Raw genomic sequence first — 24,259 nt, forward strand, 5'->3', positions numbered from 1 at the left:
GCTCTGCTCTTGCTCACCGCTCCAGGCGGCCTCGTCCTGCTCTGCTCTTGCTCACCGCTCCAGGCGGCCTCGTCCTGCCCTGCTCTTGCTCACCGCTCCAGGCGGTCTCGTCCTACCCTGCTCTTGCTCACCGCTCCAGGCGGTCTCGTCCTGCCCTGCTCTCGCCGACCTCTCTGGGCGGCCTCACTCTGCTGTGTTTGTCCGCCACATCTGTGGTTCCGTTCCTGAGTCCCGGTGTGTGCTGGGTCCTGTCCCGCCTGTGTTCCTGCCTGCTAGTGCCTTCCTGTCTGCACTCTAGCCGTGCTTGCCTGTACCCCCCTGCCTGCATACCAGTCGTGCCTGCCTATTCCCACCAGTCTGTGTGCCAGCCTAACCAGTCTGTTCCTGTATTCCCCTGTGTGGGTCAACAGCTGTGTCCGGGGTCTGTCCTGGAGTAGCACCTGGTCCCTCTGCTCGGTTCCTCCTTGGTGCACTGGCGTCATATGCCGTCGTGCGACCCTGGTCGGATCGGGTGAATACCTAGTTACGCCCCTCCAGGCATTCACTCTCCGGCACGGTCCAGTGGAATCACACGCACACGCCGCTCAGCCCGGGCGTGTGCATTACAGCCACATCTTACTAAAACGGTCCACGACCACCCAGATGACAGTGAAACCCTCGGACACAGGAAGATCAGTAATAAAATCCATAGTGAGTTGCGTCCAAGGTGCACTAGGAACCTTCACAGGGCAAAGGAACCCAGCAGCAGGAGTATGTGAAGCCTTTGACCTAGCACACACACTACACTGACGCACCCACTTGATGATTTCCTTCTGCCATCCAGGCCACCAAAAACTGCGACTGATAAGTCTCTTAGTCTCCGAAACTCCTGGATGACCTGCCAACCGAGATTCATGACACTCCACAAACAAATCTCTCCTAAAGGCTCTAGGCACGAACAACCTCCTATGGGGAGTGTTAGATAGAGCATCATCTTGAGCATTCAGAATCCCATTCTCCAAAACGGAGTCCAAAGCCGCCACCACAACTCCTTTCTGCAAAACGCTCTCCTCCTCCTCGGCACCGACCGTAGGAGAGAAGCTGCGAGATAAAGCATCGGTTTTAACATTCTTAGTACAAGGGATATAAGTAACAGAAAAATGAAACCGAGAAAAAAAAGTGCCTACCTAGCTTGACGGGCATTCAAGCGCTTGGCAGCATCCAGATAGATCAAATTCTTATGATCTGTGAAAACATGAATAGGAAATTTAGCGCCTTCCAAAAAATGACGCCAGTGTTCAAATGCAAGTTTAATAGCCAGCAACTCCCGATTTCCAACATCATAATTCAGTTCAGTTTCTGAATTTTTTTTCGAAAAGAAGGCACAAGGATGTACTCCACCCTTGTTCTCCTGAGACAAAACTGCTCCGACCACCACTGATGACGCATCGACCTCGACCAAAAAAGGCTTGGTCTCATCAGGCTGCATAAGGATAGGGGCAGAACTGAACCTCTCTGAGATATTCAAACGCTTCAATGGCCTCAGTAGTCCACTGGGCAGTATTTGCACCTTTCCTGGTGAGATCGGTTAGAGGTTTAACAATTACAGAAAAATTCTTAATGAATTTCCTATAATAATTGGCAAAACCCCAAAATCTCTGTATAGATTTCAAACCAATAGGCCTAGGCCATTCCTGCACAGCTTGAACCTTCACAGGGTCCATCTCAAAGCCCTCGCTGGAGACAATGTAGCCCAAAAAACTAATTTTCTGCACAGCAAACTCACATTTCTCCAGCTTAGCAAAGAGTGAATTATCACTCAATAACTGCAAAACTTCACGTGCACTCTGCCAATGGGACTCGAGATCTGGTGAATAAATCAAAATGTCATCCAAATACACAACCACATTCTTACCAATCAAAGGTCTCAGGATGTCATTAAAAAGGTTCTGAAAAAATGCAGGTGCATTGGTAAGACCAAAAGGCATGACCAGATTCTCAAAATGACCTACCCGAGTGTTAAAAGCAGTTTTCCATTCATCACTAGAGATGAGCGTTGTTCTACTCGAACTGTTCGCCAATCTCAAATTCGAGCTGTTTTGGGCGGTGTTCGAGCCGTTCGGTGAACACGAACAATTTGAGAAAAATTCGGCTGTTCGAGGTTATGTTCGATAACTGTTCGTGCACCAAAATCATAACTGGATTTTTTCTCAGTAATGATGAAAATTAATGTTAATACGCAGTTTGAGTGTACAGCGGGGTGGGGGGAGGGGCAGGGGATGGATCTCTGCTGGAACAATGAAGATCTCCATTTTTTTTTCTCTTTCCCGCATTTGCAGTGGGGAGGTGCAATCTGTCAGCCTATCAGCAGCGCACACACGGAGCGAAGTGCTTTTTTTCACACAAGCAAGGGCATGTGTCATTGGCAGTGTATGTCACATGTCCTTGCCCTATAAGACCATGCCATTTTCCCCGTCGCCACCATTTTCTCACTGCTGCAGCTGCGTGTTAGACGGCACCGCTGTTGCTGTGTGCGCTATACCTTGTTAATTTCAAGCCAATTTTCGCACAAATCTACAGATAGCTTGGGAGTAGGGAATAGTTGTGATTGCAGTCCTTTTAAGGACTAGGTTGCAGCATTTCCTATGACTTTTATCAGGCAGGTCTGTGCTCTTAAATAGATAGATTGTGGGAGTAAAGACTAATTGTAATTGCAGTCCTTTTCAGGACTAGGTTACATCAGTTCCTATCAGTTTTTGCCAGGCAGGTCTGTGCCAGTGCTGTGCAAGTTTTTTTCACAGCATTTGGCTGAATCTAGCAAAGCTAATAATTTTTGGCCTATTGCAGAGTGTGTTAGTCAGTGGAGTAGCCTATCTGTGTTGCAAGATATACCACCTGTGTATAGAATACCAATTTTTTTACTGCACCTAGTGAAGTAAAATCTTTTGGGCATTGCATCATTCTATTAGTCCATCTATACTGACCTCCATCAGGTTGCAAATTGAATATAATTTTTTTCTGCATCTAGCTCTGAAAAAATATTGGGCTTCTAGCTGTGTGTGGGACTTGTTCTATTAATCCATCTATACAGACCTCCATCAGGTTGCAAACTGAATATATTTTTTTCTGCATCTACCTCTGAAAAAATATTGGGCTTCTAGCTGTGTGTGGGACTTGTTCTATTAATCCATCTATACAGACCTCCATCAGGTTGCAAACTGAATATATTTTTTTCTGCATCTACCTCTGAAAAAATATTGGGCTTCTAGCTTTGTGTGGGACTTGTTCTATTAATCCATCTATACAGACCTCCATCAGGTTGCAAACTGAATATATTTTTTTCTGCATCTACCTCTGAAAAAATATTGGGCTTCTAGCTGTGTGTGGGACTTTTTCTATTAATCCATCTATACAGACCTCCATCAGGTTGCAAACTGAATATAATTTTTTTCTGCATCTACCTCTGAAAAAATATTTGGGCTTCTAGCAGTGTGTGGGACTTGTTCTATTAGTCCATCTATACTGACCTCCATAAGGTTGCAAACTGAATATAATTTTTTTCTGCATCTACCTCTGAAAAAACATTTGGGCTTCTAGCTGTGTGGGTGGGTCTTGTTCTATTAGTCCATCTATACTGACCTCCATAAGGTTGCAAACTGAATATATTTTTTTCTGCATCTACCTCTGAAAAAATATTGAGCTTCTAGCTGTGTGTGGGACTTGTTCTATTAATCCATCTATACAGACCTCCATCAGGTTGCAAACTGAATATATTTTTTTCTGCATCTACCTCTGAAAAAATATTGGGCTTCTAGCTGTGTGTGGGACTTGTTCTATTAATCCATCTATACAGACCTCCATCAGGTTGCAAACTGAATATATTTTTTTCTGCATCTACCTCTGAAAAAATATTGGGCTTCTAGCAGTGTGTGAGACTTGTTGTATTAGTCCATCTATACTGACCTCCATCAGGTTGCAAACTGAATATATTTTTTTCTGCATCTGCCTCTGAAAAAATATTGGGCTTCTAGCTGTGTGTGGGACTTGTTCTATTAATCCATCTATACAGACCTCCATCAGGTTGCAAACTGAATATAATTTTTTTCTGCATCTACCTCTGAAAAAATATTTGGCCTTCTAGCAGTGTGTGGGACTTGTTCTATTAGTCATCTATACTGACCTCCATTAGGTTGCAAATTCAAAATAATTTTTTGTCTGCATCTACCTCTGAAAAAATATTTGGCCTTCTAGCAGTGTGTGGGACTTGTTCTATTAGTCCATCTATACTGACCTCCATCAGGTTGCAAACTGAATATAATTTTTTTCTACATCTAACTCTGAAAAAATATTTGGCCTTCTAGCAGTGTGTGGGTCTCATTGTATTAGGCCATCTATACCAAGCTCCACCAGCTTTTCAATTAATAATAATTTTTCGCTGCATCTAGCCCTGAAAATAATTTTTCTTCCCAATATTGGTAGCAATAGAAATATGGTGCGCGCTCCTGGCTTACAAAAATATACGCTTCATAACAAAAAACACCAGCTTAGCGCACTGCATTAATAAGATGGCATCATCGTCTCTCCCAGTGCTAGGCCTACTACCCAGGCTAGCATTCCTGTGCCTAAAACACAATGTATGGGTCCGCGCTAGCCACTATGCTGAGGGGTCTAAAGCTGCTGCTAACGCGTTATAACAATTCAATTGGCAGATTTTCACAGAGCTCTTCCACAATGCCCACCCATCGGGACAACAGTTGCCCACCTTCCCTATGGAATCTAGTGGCGAATAGTTGATGTCATTAATCAGAGCGTCAGTTGCCCCGTCGACGTGGCAAGCATACGGTAAGGCATGGGAAGAGTGGACACGACTAGTAGCAGGCAGACGGGTTGACCAATGTGAACAAGCCAGATCACAAGTCACCATAGAATTTCTCCACCAGCTAATGATGAGGGGCATATCAGGGGCGTCAGCGCAGCGGTGTTTGACCGGAGTAGCATTTCACTTCCAACTACTGAATTGGGGAGATGTGACAAAGATTCATCATCAGACAATCCATAAAAGGGTGGAAAAGGGGTCAGCCAAGTCAGGAGTGTAGACGTCCCGTCCCGTGTAACTAAGACTGATTTCTCACATCATATCCCTAACACCATTAACATGACACTCACAATTTGAAGCAACACTACTGTCTACTGCATTTGTGATCGCCTTCTTCGGGGCGCTATGCATAAGCGAATTAGTCCCTCAATCCAAAATTAGCACCAGTGGAGGCTTATTACACCAGGACGTAGTCATAGGCAATAATGCAATACGTCTACGCATACACAAATCGAAAATGGTTCCAGCGGGCAGGGGCACTTGAGTACTTCTACAACCCACAAACGGTACACTGAGTCGGGTAACAATAGTGAAACCATATCTAACCATCAGATCACAAAGTAATTTGTTCCTATCACACATTGATGGGACGCCATTATCAGCGGCCACAGAAGCAGCAAGAGCAGGACTGTCAGAAACGGAAGTTCAGAGGATAGAGAGATGGTGATCCACGTGTTTGGCAAGATACATAAGACCGGACTTGTTATCCTAACGTGGTTTGTTTCTTTTACAGGTGACGCTAAGCCAACAGTGTGGGTGATAGGCCACTCGTATATATATTGGGCAGATTAAAGGGCGAAAGTCCGCCCAGGCGGGAGGAAATTAGAGTTTCATAACACATATTTCAACTGGAGAGGTATTAGAGGCCTGCTATGGCCACAGGTACTAATGGAGGTAATCAAGGTAGGGAGAGAGGCAAGATGTCTGGTCATCTTAGTTATACAGGCCGGGGGAAACAACCTAGGTCATCACAAGAGCGCATAACTAATGGCAATAATGAAACTAGACACTGAGCGCTTCAGAGAATTTTTCACAAAACTAGCTATAGTATGGTCAGAGATTGTGCCGATAGCGGTATGGCAAGGTGCGCGAGACATCACGGCCATCGAACGGACAAGGCGGGTAATAAATATTCGGATGGCAAAATTTAGAAGAGACAGAGGCAGTGTAGTGGTACGACACCGACAACTGGAAGGAGATAAAGCAGGCCTGATACGGCCCGACGGTGTTCACTTAATGGATATTGGACTGGACATATTCCTGTCAGGACTCCAGGACGGAGTGGAACAAGCATTAAGAGTGATGGGTGGGGGTCAGAGTTCTTCATACGAGTATGCAGGATCCTCCGTGGCCTGGAAATAGAAAGGACATGTTGGAGAGTTACACTTGTTGGCCAAGTTGCCGGAGTGGAGACCCAGGGCATGCTGCAACAAGCTGAATTATTTTAGAAATAAAATGTCTTTCTAATGGAATGAGTATAAAGAGTTAATAAAGCTGTGACCGATCCTCACCCATCCAGTTGTAAGAGTTACATTATTGTATTGTCAAGGAAAGGGGGGCGGTAGGGGGGCTGAGCGTCTGGGTTTGGTTGGGGGTCCCCACAGTCTGCCTAGGCTAGATGCATTTAAAAATTCTTATTAGATACACAGGCGGTGCAGCTTGCTTCGCAGCTGGGCTACTACGCCCAAAGTATTGTCTAGGCTAGATGCAGTTAAAAATTCTACGCTGACTAGCAGACACTGAACATTTGGAGCAGACCTCTGAGTAAACAGCTCTTCAGACTCAATCATCTGTGTTACCCCAAGCCATAGTGTATGTAGTTTCTTACAGTTAAAAGGGGGGGGGGAGCGACCCAACCCACCTGGAATTGACGATGCCAACGTCACGTAAGACACAGCAAGGGGACTCCAAAAAGAGTTTCCATTTTTTCCCAAAATTGTGGCACAGACACCACTTAACCCTAGAACGCATACCTGGGGCCTCGCAGTCCCGCCCTGTTAATTGTTTTCTATTTTCTGCAAGATTACTTTAGTTAGAATTTTGAAACTCTAGGTATTCTTCATGTATATAGTTGTTTGTCATTTGAGTTTGAGTTATTCAATGTTATTTGCACACGGGCCTAAAAGGCCCCAGGTATACGAAAGTGTAGATTTTTATGGTCATGCGTTCTAGGGTTAAGTGGCATCAATTGCCCCACAGTTACTTAAAACGGTTGGTGAGGTGATATTACCAAATCCTCAAGCTTTTAGCCTCCCAAGGATAACACAGGATTAGAAAAGTCCTTGCGAATCCATGATTTGTTCATCTTTATGAACGTGAGTCTGTCTACATTCTCAGTGGACAGCCGCGTGCGCTTATCTGTCAGCACACCATCAGCAGCGCTGAACACACGTTCAGAGAGAACACTGGCTGCAGGGCATGACAAGATCTCCAAGGCGTGAGTGGCGAGCTCCGGCCATTTTTCCAGATTGGAATACCAAAATGAGCAAGGGTCCAGTGACACAGTCATGGCTTCGATGTTCACTTGGAGATACTCCTGCACCATCCTCTCTAGGCATTGACTATGTGTCAGACTTCTTGTCTCCTGTGGCCTTGCAAAGGATGGTCTAAAAAAGTGGTGAAACGATTTTACAAAATTGCTGTTACCAGCAGATACTGTGTTACTGTTACGGTTTGAGTGATGAAGACTCGACAGTCCCGTGGTTGGCAAGTTAGAACTGTGAGATTCACTTAATGCAACACTGGTGTTTTGTGGAAAAGCACATGTAAGATTCTGCAACAGCGTCTGCAGATACTCCTGCATGCGTCAATCCCTTTTTATGGCAGGAATTATTTCGGCAAATTTACTTTTGTACCGGGGATCTAAGAGTGTGGCAACCCAGTAGTCGAGATTACTTCGAATTCTGCAATCTGAGGGTCATGTTGCAGGTAGTGCAGCAAGAAGGCACTCATGTGTCTTGCGCATCCAGGAGGACCAAGTCCTTGTTGTGTTGGTAGCAAGGTAAGAATCATGCTTCTTTCCTCTGCCCTCCCCCCCAACCTCGCACAACAGAAATGTGATCAAGGTCTCCCTCATCTGATGAGTCTTCCATGCCCATCGCCAGTTCATCCTCCACTTCTTCCTCGGCTCCTGCACCTTCCTCAACAGTTTGGCTGCTACCATGCGCCCTGTTTAATCCCTCTCCCCCACCCTCCCATGCCTGCCTCCTTGGTGCTGCCAACCGTCTGGACCTTGGAGATGTTATCCCTTCCGCATACGACTCCTCCTCTACTTCCTCCACCTCCTCTTGTCCGACCACCTGACTCTGAATTCTGTTTAATGTGTGCTCCAGCATGTAAATCACCAGAATAGTTATGCTGATAATGGCATCGTCGTCAGCACTAAACATCTTCGTCGCCATTTCAAAACTGTGCAGAAAGGTGTGTGGCGCCCCTGAGGGTGCAGTCACCACAGAGTTACTGCATCTCACCCAGAGGTGTGGTATCTCACCCTCAGGTAAGGAAGGCGTATGGCTCGGGACCCTAACACCTGCATCCAACACATACCCGCAGTGGGGTTAGGGCGAGATTGCTCCTAAGGGAGAGCACAGTCCCAGGTCCCTAGCTGGTGGGAGGATCCTATGTAGTGGGTGCTTAGGGGAGCAGCTTAGGGGAGCACATGACAGGGAGAGTATAAATAGGAAGCCATCTTAGAAAGAGCAAGCCAGTCAGAGGAGGAAAAGTGACAGGAGCAGAGGCTCGGCATGAGCTCTGCTCCGGAGGCGGGCCTAGCCTGGGAGGCCCAGGACTGAAGGAGAGAAGAGAGGAGTGGGAGCAGGAAGGCTCCAGGAACCGAAGGGACCCTAGGGCTACGGGCCGTGCAGAAGGCCACCTGTACTCCCGCTGCTACAAGGAGGTAGAGGGGTCAGGCCAGATAAGGGGAACCGGTCCCTCAACTAGAGGAGAAACAGCAAGGCTCAACTAGAAACCGGAGGCTGCAGCATTTCATGTACTGCAGGCAAAAGTCCACACCAGTCTCACTAAGAAGGTAGCCACATAGGACCCAGGGGACGGAACACAAGTCGCCCGCCAAGGCCCGAGGATACCGGATAGAAGTGTCACTGGGTGTGAGGTGCAGGGAGAAGGCCAGAGAAAGGACACACAGAAGGGGGTCCTGCTAAGTACTCCGGAGCTATCTGGGGGTGGACTGAGCCCCTCACTGAGTACGCACAGCACGACGGGTGAGATAGCTCTGGTACCTGTAATCTGGACTGCAACAACTGTGAGTAAAGATCTTGGGACTGCATCACACGGACTCTGTGTTCATTACTGACTCCCTGCACTACAACCACCATCATCCACCCACACTGCCCTGAAGCTACACTCTTCCTGTGGTGAGTAATAATACCATTGCAGCAAAACCACCAGCTTCAGAGGACTGTTCCGCAGCGGCGGCCCCTTTGGCCGCACTCCACAGGTGGCGTAGTCGGACATTATAAAATCCATATATACAAATTACCGTTGGATTGACCGCCCTGGGTCACGGACCGGGTCACCGCCACAGTGACTACAACCCCCAGCGTCTACCGGCCCGGCTCCGGGTACCCCACGGCCCAGGGGGCGCGTCAACTTCATAGGTCCCTGATCTGAGACCACTCCTGCTGTGTGATTTGCCCCACCTCTGGATCTCGTTGGCCCAGGCTATACATCAGAAACTATTGCACCAGGGCTTGTCGGTGCTGCCACAGTCGCTGCAATATGTGCAGAGTTGAATTCCACCGTGTCGACACATCGCATTTCAGCCGGTGAACTGGCAGGCCCAACGACTTCTGTAGAGATGTAGGTCGTTGAGCTGCGGGATGCGAACGGCGGAAGTGAGCACACAGCGACCGTGCCCTCTGCAGAAGGCCATCTAGTCTGGGATAGTGGGCTAAAAATTTATGGACAACCAGGTTCAACACGTGAGCCATACAAGGCACGTGTGTAACATTGCCCCTGCGAAGGGCCGCACCCAGGTTTGCAGCATTGTCGCACACGGCCTTCCCTGGTTGCAGGTCCAGTGGAGACAACCATTCATGAAACTGGGTCTCCAGAGCTGACCACAAGTCGTCAGCTGTGTGACTCACATTTCCCAGACATTTCAACGTAAACACTGATGCCGTTGAGCCCTGCTGCCAGCATAGTAAGGAGGTGCGCAGTTAGAAATCAGGTGGCATTACCAGACAGGCTTTGGGTGCAGGTGGAGGACCGAGAGGAGGTTGAGGAGGCAGAAGCAGTGGAGGAACTTCTAGATAAAGAGGATTGACGTACAACTCGTGGGGACGACAAGACTTGGACAGCAGCCCCTTTTCCTGCTGTCACCATAGTTAACCAGTGCCCTGTCAGCGACATGTAACACCCCTGTCCATGCCTACTCGTCCAAGTGTCTGTGGTGAAATGCACCCTGTCACACACAGAGTTTCTCAAAGAAGCGGTGATGTTGTGTGCGACATGCTGGTGGAGCGCAGGCACACCTTTCTTTGAGAAGTAGTGCCGACTGGGCATCTGGTACTGGGGCACTGCGACGGACATAATGTCTCAAAAATCCACTGTGTCCTCCAGGCGGAATGGCAGCATTTCTGTAGCCAACAGCTTGCAGATGGTGAAATTCAACCTCTTAGCTTTCTCATGGCTAGGAGGAAATGGTCTTTTACTTGTCCACATCTGAGGGACCGAGGGCTGGCTGTTGTGCTTTGACGGGGTTGAGTAGGGTGTCCCTGGCAAACTGCCGGTCTGTGAGGAAGATGCAGGCGGACATGTTAGGTTGCCTTGATCCAAAGGTGGTGCTCTCGATGTCAGAGAGCTCTCAACACCAGCAGGTGTTTCCACTTCCCAATGAACTGACGACCTGCCAATCACACTGGCTGTTGCAGGTAAAGAGGTGGCAGGTCTGCGTCCAAAAACATGTGTGACTGCTGTCCCCCCAGTCACAGAGGATGAAGAGGCCGCGGATGCACAAGATGGGGCAGACGGTGGTTGGCCCAGCCTGCTAGGCCGCATTGTAGCACAGTGAGCTTCCCACTGCAACTTATGCTTCATATCCATGTAACGGTACATGGATGAAGTACTCAAACTATGGATTTTTTGGCCTCTACTTAGCTTTTGGTGACAAATATTACAGATAACACGAGTTGGGTCATCCTTATCGATCTGAATAAATGCCCAGGCTATGCAAGGCTTAGAGCCCATGCGACCTGAAGAGCCACTACGACTTGTGGTCAGAGGCGGAGTTGTGGTTCAGGATGCAGTTGTTGACTTGCTTCCAGTACTCCGTCTCTGTCCAGGAAGGTGCAACCTAACCTCGTCGTCAATAGCATCTGTGACGCCCCGCTGCGCTTGGTATCACAGATCCTAGAAGAGTGTATTGATGGAATCCTCCACAAGAGGCCCCCATAAACATTCACACATCTCCACCTTCCACCTCAGACCAGCAGAGGGAGCCCGTTAGGGATATAAATAGGGAAGGTGGAGCTAGGCAGTTCAGTTCCTCTGTAGAGTTCCTGCAGTAGAGAAGCTTAAGAGAGGTCAGTCTGCAGTGGAGCTCAGTCTAGTCTAGAGAACTCAGTTAATAGTTCAGCAGTGGAGCACGAGGCTCCTGCTAGCTAGATTCAGGGAGCCCAGATAGAGCTTAAGGTGTGCCGGCGTCATAAGATCGGTGAAGCGCGGCAAGCTGTCGTTAGTGTGTATAGCCTATTGAGGGCCCGAGTAGGCCGAAGGCGAGTTGCGAGTTAGTACATAAGGGGCAGAGGAGCTTAACCAGCTCACCCCGAAGCATTTACCGGACACCGGATCCGAGCTTACCGGGATCTCTATGACCCAGTAAGGCATAACCAGAATCCCTGGAGAACTACAAGTCCCAGGATCGCTAAGGTGCTGATACGTAACAGAGCCAGGAGACGCTTAGGCCCCGCATACTGGGAGCGTGAACTTCAAGAGAAGGCCCTACCACAAGGTCAGCCAGCGCAGGACAGAGACAAAGTTAGGCCTAGCTCCAGGCAGGTCAGAAACTTACTGTGCAGAGGCAAGAAACAGGAGGCCCTACACCCGCTCATTGGGGAGGATCCTGATATGCACCCTTCACCCTACAGTGCTCCAGGATGTGCCTGAATTTCCTCCAGTAAAAGGTACTGAAGTGACTACCGTGTCCGTTTCCGTTCTTGCTCTGACCCAGCTGGGTCTCACCTGTCCTGCATTCCCCCTGCATACGCTGCCCTGAGACCTAGCTCCACCTGTGGGGAGCTATACCATCGAGCTGCCTTATCACGGGCCTCAGTGGACTGCTGCAGCGCTGGTGCTTCTCACCAGATACCACAGGTGGTGTCACAAACTCTTATAAAATTAACAATTATCCACCCTTTTAAAGAGTGACCCCAGGGTACGGGCCAGGGAGCCGACCACCGCGACATCCCAAAGGCCAGGCAAAGGCCCGGGTGACCTCATCGACTGGCTGACTGTGGGTTGACAGTAAGTGGGATCTCCAACCTTGTCATCATCACCCTGTGTGTTATCACACCTGTCGTCCTCAAAGCCAACCTCTTCCTGCCCTGACCGAAAAGTCAAGTTGTCGCTCCAATCAGGTATTTGAGTCTCATCATCGTCTTCATCATTGTCTCCACCAACAGGAGTTACAGTTTGGGAACGAGGGTCTACATTATGCTCAGAACCTTCTTCATCTGGTCCTGGATCCGACTTATAAAGATTCTGGGCATCAGTGCAGATCATTTCCTCGTCTGGATTAACAGAAGCTCTGGAGCAGACCTCCGTTTCCCAGGCTATAGTATGAGTAAACAGCTGTGCAGACTCAACCATCTGTGTTACCCCATACTCAGACGGGCAGCTGGAGACTTGGGAGCTGTGAGGAAGCAAGTGCGATTGGGGTGACACCTCTGAGGACTGGAGTATTTGTGATGTTGAAGTTGAGGTGGAGGAGAGCCCACTTGAAGGAGCACTTGATATCCGCTGAAGCACCTGCTGTTTTTGTGCCTCATCTGGAATTTGTAGCGATGGGCGTGTCCGTAACAAAGGGATCGTATCACATTGTCCACGAAAAGAAGTCGACATGTTAGTTTGGCTGGAAGATGGTCTTTCTTCTGCAGATGTTACTCCCCCCCCACCGCGGGGGGCTCGACCCACCAGCGGACAGGCACCAGTATTAGGAGAGGGGGGCTGGCCGTCAGGGTCCACCGCGGCTCTGGCACAAACCCGGCGACACGGAGGTGGCACGGGCAGGAACGGACTGGCCGTGTCGGCTTCTCACTTTTTGGATTTTAGAAGGGCATGACATGCCTATATCTGTGTCTCCCCCTCCTTTTACTCCTCCACCTCTTTTATTTTCGCATGACTATATGTACTTGTCACTTTTCCATGTGTTAGTTATGTCTTCTGAGCAGTTTGTCAGCTTTTGGACACCTTTGAAGGTGTTTTCTATGTGTTTCTATGTGTTTTTGTTTGCCTGCCATTGGTTTTAACGGTGTTCGAAGGTGTTCGACGAACAGTTCGACGAACAGTTCGGCGAACACACGGGTGTTCGACGAACCGAACCGAACTCGAACACTACGGGGGTGGCTCAACACTATTCATCACCCTCCTTCACACGTAAAAAATTGTATGCCCCCCGGAGATGAATTTTGGAGAACCACTTGGCTCCCACTAACTGGTTAAACAAGTCAGGAATTAAAGGCAATGGGTAGGAATTGCGTACGGTAATCTTATTAATTTCACGAAAATCCAGACATGGACGTAAACCCCCGTCCTTTTTTTTAACAAAGAAAAATCCAACTGCCACAGGCGACTTAGAAGGTCTAATGTGACCAGCAGCCAGGCTAGTCTGTATGTACTCCTCCAAATCCTTTCTTTCAGGGATAGTCATATTAAACAAGTGACTTTTGGGAAGAGTAGCACCCGGAACAAACTCAATGGCGCAATCATAATCCCTATGAGGAGGTAAAACTTGCGACTCCTCCTCTGATAAAACACTCCAAAAATATTGATTAGGTACCGGAAATTCCCCTTTTTCCACAGCCGCAATGCGACCATTAAAACATTTATCATAGCACTTCAGAGTCCAAGACTTAATCACATTAGTAGACCAGTCCAATAAAGGATTGTGCAGTCTTAACCAAGGCAATCCTAGAACAATTGGAGAGGGCAAATTATCCAAAACAACCAAATTCAACATTTCTTGGTGACCTCCATTGATAGTGAGATGAAATGCAGCAGTCTTGTTAGTAATACATTTCAAAGGAGTGTTATCAATTGCAACCAGAGAAATAGGTGATGACAAAGGTTTGGATTTCAATTTAAGGTTTTCCAAAAACCCTTTATCAATCACATTAAGTGTTGAACCACAATCCACAAATACCAGAAATTCAATCATATCTCCCTGCCGAGTAGCACTCCCAGAAAGAAACACTCCTGCAGAGCGTAAACAAGCTATATGGGCGTAACTGTCTTTTTTTTTTCTTTACTTAAACGACGCTCACAATACTTAATCAAATGGTCACCTTTACCACATTAAAGACACAAACCCTCGGAGAATCTCCGATATACTGTATTTCCTGAGAGCGGAGTGACATCGCCCCAACCTCCTTTGGTTCTCCGCTGTCAGAGCAGATTTTCTGGGAACTAGGACCGGAAGTTACAGGAGTTTTTACATCATTAACTCTGGACCTCAGTCTCCTGTCCACATGAACAGCTAACTGCATAGCTTCCTGCAGAGTCTCAGGTGCAGGGAATGCAATTAGCAAATCCTTAACCCTTTCACTCAGACCAGCAAGAAATAAACATCTCAGCACAGAATCATTCCATTTAACTTCTGAGGCCCATCTCCTGAAGTGTGTGCAATAATTTTCAACATCATCTGACCCCTGATTCAAACGTCTAAGTTCTAATTCAGCAGATGAGATTCGATCAGGATCGTCATATAATAGCCCATAGCAAAAAAAATTCTTCAACAGAACTTAAACACGGATCATTAGGTTGGACAGAAAAGGCCCACCCCTGTGGTACTTTGCGCAAAAGTGACATAATAAAACCAATGCGCTGTGATTCATTCCCAGAGGATCTTGGTCTCAAACGAAAATATAACAAACAAACATTTTTAAAGGAAAAAAAATCTTGCTGTTTACCATAAAAAACATCAGGCAGTCCTACCTTGGGTTCGACAAAATGTGCTCCAGGACAGCTACTCACGTGTTGCTGAAGCTCGGCCACCTCCAGAGACAATCCCTGCAGGTGTTGAACCAACTCCTGGACGGAAACCATGCTGTTCCCCGAATTTTTTTCCTTTTAGTTTTTTTTTTGGGCTGGACTTACTGTTAAGATTTGCAACATGTACTAAGGAAAGATAGGGGAAGGGAAGCTGTCCGTACAGTAAGACTAAGCTGAATCCCTACGATGTAGCAGGCTGCCTGTTCCTTGTGAACAGACCCGCCTTAGTCCTCGGCTAGTCTGAACGAAGACCTATAGAATTAAGGGAGGGGTCCCTAAATTAACTAAGGACTGGGACAAAAAAGGGACACCTCCTAAACAGAAGTTGTTGCAGAGCACAAAAGACAAACTGACAAAAAGTACTAGTGGTCCCAGAGGACCAAGCGAACTGACAGAGCTAGGCACCGAAGCACCTGGCTAGAAAGACAACACTGAAGTCCAGCAAAGCCAGAAGGGTGACTGCAAAACACAAGAAAGCAAAAACTAACAGGAGGATTCTAACAACCTGCACTTCCCAATGCTAAGACACTTGCTCTGGTGTTCATATATGAGATTGTGCAGCTTCATGGGGTTCCCTCCCATGTGGTGTCTGATTGGGGGACCCAGTTTGTTTTCCAAGTTCTGGAAGGCATTCTGTTCTAGACTGGGGGTGCAGCTGTCCTTTTCCTCTGCCTTCCACCCTCAGTCGAATGGTCAGACTGAGCAGGTCAAGTCAGAACTTAGAGACATACCTCAGGGGTTTTGTCTCTGAAAATCAGGAGGATTGGGCATCGTACTTAACGGTGGCAGAATTTGCCATCAATAATCATCGTCAAGAATCCACTGGCAGGTCACCGTTTTTCGGTACATACGGTTATCATCCACTGTTTGGTACTTTCAGTGGGGGAGGAGCTTTAAGAGTTCCTGAAGAGGAACGGTTTGCTTCGTCACTCTCCTCGGAGTGGCAGGGTGTTCTGTGTAATTTGAAGACCATGCGTGACAGGTATAAACATATGGCTGACAGAAAACACTTGCCAGGTCTGGACCAGAATATGAATGACTTTGTGTGGTTGTCTACCAAGAATATAAGATTGAAAGTTCCTTCTGGGAAACTGGGACCTAGGTTTTTTGGTCCCTACAAAATTACCACCGTCATTAACACGGCAGCGTTTCGTCTTGAACTTCCTCGGGCCCTTAAGGTTCACAATGTATTCCACAGATCCTTACTCAAAAGGTACGTAGAACCTCTTGAGCCCTCACCTCTACCACCGCCCCCAGTAATGGTTGATGGTAATTTGGAGTTTGAGATTTCGAGGATAGTAGATTCTCGCTCCAACGTCGTTCTCTGCAATAATTGGTGCACTGGAAAGGCTATGGTCAGGAGGAGAGGTCGTGGGTCTTAGCGTCAGAGGAGAACGCTCCCAGATTGGTTCGCTCTTTTCACACCTCTTTTCCTGAGAAACCTGGTCCTTAGTGTCCGGAGGCCACTCGTAGAGAGGGGGGGTACTGTCACGGGTGTGTTAAAGGTAACAGTCAGTCACCCTGCACTGGTTTGCAGGAGATCTCCACATTTGGCAATGCAGATAGCTGCCTAGATAGGAGGCTGTATTTAGGACCCAGCGACTACCTGTCTTTAGTCTGGGTGTATATATACCTGGTGTGTCTAGGTGGGCATCTCCGGTTGTAATCATTTCTACTTGGAACTTGGCTGAAGCAGCATCACGTCCTCCCTGGAGTCTTGAAGCCGTATGCCCTGTTGGAGTTCTTCTAAAGCTGAGTTGTTGTTCCCCTGTTGTCTTCCCCTTTTGTCTTCAGAGTGCTAGCCGAGGTTGACTAGTACTCACCCCCAGCTATAGCCTCACGCCAGGGATAGTAGCGTGAGGCACGTGATGAGCGACAGCTGTGGAAGCTGTATAGGGATGTTACGGGGAGACAGGGTGACACTTGTCCAGATTAGGAGGTCACCTCTTTCCCTTTCCCTAGTGTCGGGGCTCACTTTCCCTTTCCCCTCTGTGTTACACTCACACCTGGCGTGACTCTCTGTGTTGCACTCACAACTGGAGTGACAATCATTCCTATATTGGTTCCTCACCAATCGCCACACAGGAACCTAAACCCTGAATTTCCCTAGAGCTAGGCCCTGGCTAGGTAAGGGGAGATGAGCACTAGTCAGTCCCCACTAACAACTAAAGACAACAAGGTAGACAGACATGGGGGAAAATAACTTAGCTTGAGCCGACTTCAGAGAGATTACATACATGTCCTCTTTGCACCATAGAGCAAGAAAGCAGACTGCACTCGCTACAAGCATACACAAGGAAACATGTGAATATCACCTCCCTATTGCACACTGAAAGTATTTAAACACCCTGGTCAGGGTGTTAATTAGCAAGAGGAAGTTAGCTGATGGGTCCTAGAGTGAGACTGATCTAATAAGGTGTCTATAATGCAAAACGAAGAGATCTCCTGCAACCAACAGTAGGGCGACTGTTTGTCACATCTGACACACCCTTGACACTGGGTCAATCAAGCTTCAACACAATGTTTACAAGGTAGACAGCAGTGGTGACAATGAGCAAACTTCTTAATATTGATAAAGGCCACCATCTCCTTAGCTTGGTGGTTGTCACGAATAATTTGGAGATTCATTGCAGCTCTCGTTATGCTGTAATTTAAATGTAGCTTTTTCCTTTTGGTCCAGTAAGGGTTAATGTTAGTCTCTTGCTGGCAGCCTTTTGTTGAAGGTTAGTTGATGTTGGTTGGTGCCACACCCACCTCCCTTTAAATAGCCACATGGTCCATCAGCTGACCGCTGGTTATAGTTAATTCTATGCTGATCTCTTTGAAGGATCCAGTCTCTGGAGAAGCTGTGGTGTTTGCTGCTATTGCAGTGGTGAAATTTTCTGTTGGAGAGATAAGAGTATTTTATGTTGTTATCTTCCCATTGTTTAACTTACCTTCCTTGTGTTGTCCTATTGTAGTGGTGAGACTAGTGTCTTGCTGGCCTGTGCACTAGCCAGGTTAAGTCCAGGGTCAGATGGGGCTTAGGCACGTGATCGCGCACGGGGGGAAGGACCCATCTAGGAACGATAGGGGAGCTTAGGGACAGACACAGGTTGGTGTCAGGAGGTGTCCCTCCCCTTGTTCCCTACCGATAGGGCCCTCCTTCCCCCTCTATTTCTCATTGCATCTGTGTGTTATGCTTTCCGCTGGACATCCCCTTGTCATTTCGTGACACTGGTACTTTTCTGTGGGAATGATTTTGTCTCCAACCAGCCAAGAATATCCAGTGAATGAAACGCGATGGTTTGGTATTATCATCTAGTACCAGAAGCAAAGCCATAAACAATTTCCATCTCAGGAATTTTATTTGGTAGACTGGCTGCCCAAGCATTAGTTTCTCAGAAAGGAGCTGAAGACACTGAGTGGTAGTATGTGCAAGTTTCTCCAGCATGACCTGTTTGTTAGATATCAGAGGGAGAACAGAATTGGGATTTGCCAAGGAGCTAGATCGCAGATCTTAACTAATATAGATTGCTGGAGCTAGTTCACAGTAAAAAACAGCTATAGAGGGTCCGTGAACCTTCACACAGACTTTTCTTAGCTAGGGCTGTGTCTTGGTGACAGTTGTATTTCACCACAGCCATATTCTTTAGGTCAGTGAAAGGACTGGCACAGAGGGAAACCGTATCTACTCCGGCTGTCATTTCTCCCATGAAGTCCTCTAATGCAGCTCATTCCATAAGCAATGGAAGCCTGTCCAACATCAGTTCACACTTCTTGGTGCAATGACACGCAAATATCTTTAAGCCTTGAATTTCATGACTATAGAGTTGGGCAATGGCCTGATCTGCAATGCGTTCTGAGAAATAACGTGAATAAGCAAAGCCATGGTTTAGGCCGCTGAACGTCATTATTAAGCGAAACTCATACAGCTTTCCCACAGACTGAAAGAGGGGTATCAATGCATCTTATCATATCTCCTGAGGAATATTGCCAATAAAAATTTCAAAACCATGTGGAGAAGCTTCTCCAACCCAACCTGAAGGGGGGCCACCATATTATCTTTGTCCATTCTCTTGCACCAGTGATACATTAGAGCTCCTCGTCCACTCGATGAGTTGAACAACACACAACTGGAGACTTTAACTGGAGTGTAATATTTGGCACGCTCCAAAAAATGTGACGATTATTACCGCAGTAATACGGTATCCCGTTTGATGACCACGGTTTTAGACAGTGGCATTGAAGTCATGGTATTGGTCAGCGACTAAGTGTGAATAGGTTGAACCACAGACAACTGGCAGACTTTAAATGGAGTCTACTATTTTGCACGTGACGATTATTATCGCTGTAATATGGGATCCCGCCTGATGACCAAAGTTTTAGGAAGTGGCGTTATATATATGGTATTGGTCAGCGAATAAATGTGAATAGGTTCAACAATACACAACTGGCAAACTTTAACTGGAGTGTAATATTTGGCATGTTCCAAAAAATGTGACGATTATTACTGAAGTAATATGGGATCACGTCTAATGACCACGGTTTTAGGCAGTGGCATTAGAGATTGGTATTAGGATGGTATTTGTCAGCGACTAAGTGCGAATAGGTTGAACAATGCTCCACAAAATTTCTGTATTATTATGGCAGTAATATCGGATCATGACTGATGATGGACAAGTTTCTCTGCTTCCACAATACAGCAATGAATAAAATCAACCAAATCTGTCTGTATGCTGCTAACAATCAAATGGAGCAGTTAAAATGGTGTATTATATTGCTTTTTTAAGCAAATAATCAGGCTTAAGAGCAAAAAGAATATTAGCTCTGATATCTAGGGCTACGGCTATCTGTAACAGCAACAGAAGACAGAATGTGCAATGGACCCTATTCTGCTCTATACACTGTCCACAAGCTCTGCCGGCCTAATTCCTGATATCATCAGGATTAATATATGCAGCTGGGTTATTCCTTAGAAGGACGGTTAGTTCAGATGGCTATATATATATCTTGCTGTGGAATACCTATACGGAACTAATAAACTAAACAATTCTCTCCCTCAATCAGCTGCAGCCCTCCCTATTCTGCCTGTTTCCGGGGAAGACTGTGACGAGCATAGGGTCCCCGGTCAGATATAGACCGGATGACGCTATGTGGCCAGCCAATCACTGTAATGCCACAGCCAACATGGCTACGGCATTACAGTGAGTGGCAGGCAATTCTCACGTTTATTATATGTCTAAACAGCGCCAAACATGCGGAGCGGGGACCCAAGCTCCCGTACGAGCATCCTGGAAGTACTCGCCCGAGCATCGCTAACAGTGAGATGCTCGGGTGAGTACCAAGCAGTTGCGAGCATGCTCGCTCATCACTAATTAACATACAGTGGGTACGGAAAGTATTCATACCCCTTTAAATTTTCCACTCTTTATTTCATTGCAGCCATTTGGTAAATTCTAAAAAGTTCATTTTTTTCCTCATTAAAGTATACTCTGCACCCCACCTTGACTGAAAAAAAACAGAAATGTAGAAATTTTTGCAAATATTTTAGAAAAGAAAAACTGAAATATCACATGGTCATAAGTATTCAGACCCTTTACTCAGTATTAAGTAGAAGCACCCTTTTGAGCTAGTACAGCCATGAGTCTTCTTGGGAATGCAACAAGTTTTTCACACCTGGATTTGGGGATCCTCTGCCATTCTTCCTTGCAGATCCCTCCTGTTCCGTCAGTTTGGATTATTGAACGTTGGTGGACAGCCATTTTCAGGTCTCTCCAGAGATGCTCAATTGGGTTTAGGTCAGGGCTCTGGCTGGGCCAGTCAAGAATGGTCTCAGAGTTGTTCTGATGCCTCTCCTTTGTTATTTTAGCTGTGTGCTTAGGGTCATTGTCTTGTTGAAAGGTGAACCTTCTGCCAAGTGTGAAGTCCAGAGCACTCTGGAAGACGTTTTGATCAAGGATATCTCCGTACTTGGCCACATTCATGTTTCCTTCAATTGCAACCAGTCTTTCTGTCCCTGCAGCTGAAAAACACCCCCATAGCATGATGCTGCCACCACCATGTTTCACTGTTGGGATTGTATTAGGCAGATGATGAGAAGTGCCTGGTTTTCTCCACACATACCGCTTAGAATTATCACCAAAAAGTTCTATCTTTGTCTCATCAGACCAGAGAATCTTATTTCTCATAGTCTGGGAGTCCTTCATGTGTTTTTGAGCAAACTCTATGTAGGCTTTCATATATCTTGCACTGAGGAGAGGCTTCCGTCAAGCCACTCTGAAATAAAGGCCCGACTGGTGGAGGGCTGCAGTGATAGTTGACTTTGTGGAACTTTCTCCCATCTCCCTACTGCATCTCTGGAGCTCAGCCACAGTGATCTTGGGATTCTTCTTTACCTCTCTCAACAAGGCTCTTCTCCCACAATTTCTCAGTTTGGCTGGATGGCCAGGTCTAGGAACACTTCTGGTGGTCCCAAACTTCTTTCATTTAAGGATTATGTGCTTTTAGGATCCTTGAGTAATGCAGAAATTCTTTCATAACCTTGGCCAGATCTGTGCCTTGCTGCAATTCTGTCTCTGAGATCCTTGGGCAGTTCCTTTGAGCTCATGATTCTCATTTGGTCTGACATGCACTGAGAGCTATGAGGTCTTATATAGACAGGTGAGTGCCTTTCCAAATCAAGTCCTATCAGTTTAATTAAACACAGCTGGACTCCAATGAAGGAGTAGAACCATCTTTAGGAGGATCACAAGGAAATGGACAGCATGTGACTTAAATATGAGTGTCTGAGCAAAGGGTCTGAATACTTATGACCATGTGATATTTCAGTTTTTCTTTTTTAATAAATTAGCAAAAATTATTACATTTGTTTTTTTTTCAGTCAAGATCGGGTGCAGAGTGTACATTAATGAGAAAAAATTGGACTTTTTAGAATTTACCAAATGGCTGCAATGAAACAAAGAGTGAAAATTTAAAGGGGTCTGAATATTTTCCGTACCCACTGTGCATCACTATAGGTAAATAAAAGGATGATAATTTCTGAAAATTGTAGTGATAGAAGTCTATGAATATTAGCTGTAATTTTTTTTTTTATCCAATCTTGTGCGGTGTCTGATCTGTGGAACTCACCCCTTATAATATCTCTCTCCCCCCAAATAATTTCAATACCAGTGAAGAGGAAGCTGAGATGTACCAAAAATTTGACTCATGGAAGATGCAGAGTTTTGAATATTTTTAAATTGTGTGTCCAAACCTGTGCAGAGGCTCAATACTGCACAGGATTCTGCCTGGGAAATTAACCCCAACTGTTGGTCTAAGAGAAACTTAATTTAACTAAAAATGAGTGGAAAGCTGAGACATATCAAAAATTTGAGTCAGGAAAGCAAAAGAATTTTGTTCTGAAAAAAATTGTTTGCTTTTTGTGCTCAGACCTGCATAGTGGCTCAATCAATCACTTGGGGAATTCACCCCCGATTTCGCTAAAGAGGAAGATGAAGCTGAGATTTATCAAAAATTTGAATCATGAAGACTCATTGAAGATGGAGTATTTTGTTCTAAAAAAAAAGATTGTAATTTGTGCCCAGACCTGTCAGGGGTTCAATCATGTTCAGGGTTCTTCTACCTGGGGGATTCACCCCAGATGCTGTTTATAATTAGTTAATTTCACTAAAAATGAGGAGTAAGCTGAGACATACCAAAAATTCACGGAAGAGGAAAACATTTGTTTAAAAATTAAAAAAAAATTAGCATTTTGTACACAGACCTGCACAGGGGCTCAATCGAGAACAGGGTCATATCTAAGGAATTCACCCCAGATGCTGCTCCAAAAAAAATTAAATGAGGAGGAAGCTGAGTCATGGAAAATAAAAAAAAGCATTTTATGCTCAAACCTGCACAGAGGCTCAGTCCCCAGAAGCTGCCCCCCCAAAATAATTTCAATAATAATAAGGGAAAGCAGAAATATTCCAATTATATGAGTCATGCAAGACGAAGAATTTGGTTTGAAAATATTATCCTTCTCTTGTCCAGTCATATGTGTGTCATTCCAGTTGATTCTAATAAATTAGTTACGCTCACCCAAGCATGGATGAAAGTAGAACATAGCAGCCACTGAAGGACATTAATTTTTCCTGAATAAAGATCGAGGCGCTCAGTAAATACAAGCAATAGATGTTGATGATGATCATGATGACATTAACCAGGTTCAACTAGGGAAATTCAGAGACATGAAGGTTTAAATAACCTCAAATTTATCAAAACTATGGATTGTGGTATAATTAATCATGGAAGCAATGGCTTATTTTGAAAATATTACAAAAACACATTTTTTGTGAAGTGAAGCAATTAAGTGCACTTCACAATAAAGTGCAGCAATTGCATTCCTAAAATGTTGAATTACCTAGACCACCACACCTCAAAGAACGTCCAAAGGACTTTGCTATAATACACATTAATAACAGAATGTGAAACAGCAGAGTTAGGCCTATAAAGTTCGGCCCATGAAAAAGTTATGAGAAGCACCACAGAGCACCAAAAGGCAGCAGGAACATTTTTGAAGTTGTTCTTCCTCTATGTCTTTTTGCATCCTTGTCTGCTGATGTCAGAGTTATCAAGAGTGTCACACTCATATTGAGCATAGAAGCACAGCTTTACTATGAATTGTAAATTAGGGCCATGGAAGAAGAGCTAACACTCTCTTCTTCCCATTTACGCTATGGCCCCTTACTGTGATGTAGCCACCTCCTGTGGATTGGTCAGTATGAGTAGTAAACAATAAGCTGGTATGGTGATACTTTTTGTCTCTGTGTAAATACGTACTTCCTGACTTCAAAGATCCACACAGCCATTGCTTATTTTGGAAAGTGCCACGTACCAAATATGAATAATGTTTTTTATTGACAGATGTAAGTTCTATAGATATGGGAGACATATTATCAGCATAGTTGCACAGTCCCAATACAAATGCATTCACTTACATTGCTGTGTGGTCTACCTCTTAGCTCAAGATCAATATTGACCACATGGTAAAATTGTAAAATTGTATATGCCATGTCTTTTATGTATAGAAAGCTAACATCGTGATAGGAAATATGGCGTTAATATCTCATACCTGGGACTCCATGGGGGCAGATATCATTAAGATTGGTCATCTCAGAATTTTTGGTAGCTGAGCCCACATCTCATTTACTGGCCCCC

The 24,259-nt window shown here is 45.8% G+C and overlaps 1 pseudogene; it reads right to left on the bottom strand.

Annotated features, from left to right (window-relative positions):
* Positions 1 to 18,235: 18,235 nt before the first annotated feature.
* Positions 18,236 to 23,910, bottom strand: LOC141264679 (dead end protein homolog 1-like; annotated as a pseudogene).
* Positions 23,911 to 24,259: the final 349 nt, after the last annotated feature.

Source organism: Phyllobates terribilis, unplaced genomic scaffold, assembly GCF_046119375.1.
Source record: "Phyllobates terribilis strain yellow unplaced genomic scaffold, ASM4611937v1 Scaffold_4__5_contigs__length_816908805, whole genome shotgun sequence".
Lineage (NCBI taxonomy): Eukaryota > Metazoa > Chordata > Amphibia > Anura > Dendrobatidae > Phyllobates > Phyllobates terribilis.